Here is a 360-nt window from a genome sequence, read left to right as displayed (position 1 = left end):
ATCTCTAATTGTCATACCATTCGAATTTCATATTAAGAAATTCTTTTAACCCAAAAAGCAAATTATGCTCCCTTTGAACTGGTTGTCTTTAAAATACAAATCTTGTGTAATCCCAGGCTATCTGTAATCAGAAGCACATTTATAACTGGCATATAATTTAATTTAATTCACAATCCGCCATCAAAATGATAAATGTAATTATTCTGGCTGCTGTGAGAAAAGGCTAAAAACGATCGGCCACCTGCAGGATCTTCACATGCGATAGCCTAGTAGCCGGGACAACTTCTTTATGTTTAGACGTGATGTAATGACACAGAGGCATGCTCAAATTTCCCGCAAAAACCTACCCGTATACCACTC

Source organism: Sinocyclocheilus rhinocerous, unplaced genomic scaffold (genome assembly GCF_001515625.1).
Source record: "Sinocyclocheilus rhinocerous isolate Xijiao unplaced genomic scaffold, SAMN03320098_v1.1 scaffold988, whole genome shotgun sequence".
In the NCBI taxonomy this organism is placed as follows: domain Eukaryota; kingdom Metazoa; phylum Chordata; class Actinopteri; order Cypriniformes; family Cyprinidae; genus Sinocyclocheilus; species Sinocyclocheilus rhinocerous.
This window is presented reverse-complemented; position numbering follows the sequence as displayed.